The sequence below is a fragment of the Arachis duranensis genome, chromosome 5 (assembly GCF_000817695.3).
Source record: "Arachis duranensis cultivar V14167 chromosome 5, aradu.V14167.gnm2.J7QH, whole genome shotgun sequence".
Taxonomy (NCBI): domain Eukaryota; kingdom Viridiplantae; phylum Streptophyta; class Magnoliopsida; order Fabales; family Fabaceae; genus Arachis; species Arachis duranensis.
Genome location: NC_029776.3, coordinates 69,527,552 through 69,528,155, shown reverse-complemented (window position 1 = coordinate 69,528,155; position 604 = coordinate 69,527,552).

The following is a 604-nucleotide window of genomic DNA, read 5'->3' as shown; positions in this document are numbered from 1 at the left end:
CCCCAACTAGAGGTGTCCAGGGTTCTTAAGCACACTCTTATTGCCTTGGATCACAACTTTATTTCTTTCTTTTCTCTTCTTCTTTTTTTTTCGTTTTCTTTTCTTTTTCTCTCTTTTTTTCGAAATTTTTTTTTTCATTGCTTTTTCTTGCTTCAAGAATCATTTTTATGATTTTTCAGATCCTCAGTAACATGTCTCCTTTTTCATCATTCTTTCAAGAGCCAACATTCATGAACCACAAATTCAAAAGACATATGCACTGTTTAAGCATACATTCAGAAAACAAAAATAAATTGCCACCACATCAAAATAATCAAACTGTTATAAAATTCAAAATTCATGCAATTCTTCTCTTTTTCAATTAAGAACATTTTTCATTTAAGAAAGGTGATGGATTCATAGGACATTCATAACTTTAAGGCATAGACACTAAGACACTAATGATCACAAGACACAAACATAGATAAACATAAGCACTAGAATTCAAAAAACAGAAGAATAAAGAACAAGGAAATCAAAGAATAGGTCCACCTTAGTGATGGCGGCTCTTCCTTCCTCTTGAAGATCCTATGGAGTACTTGAGCTCCTCAATGTCTCTTCCTTG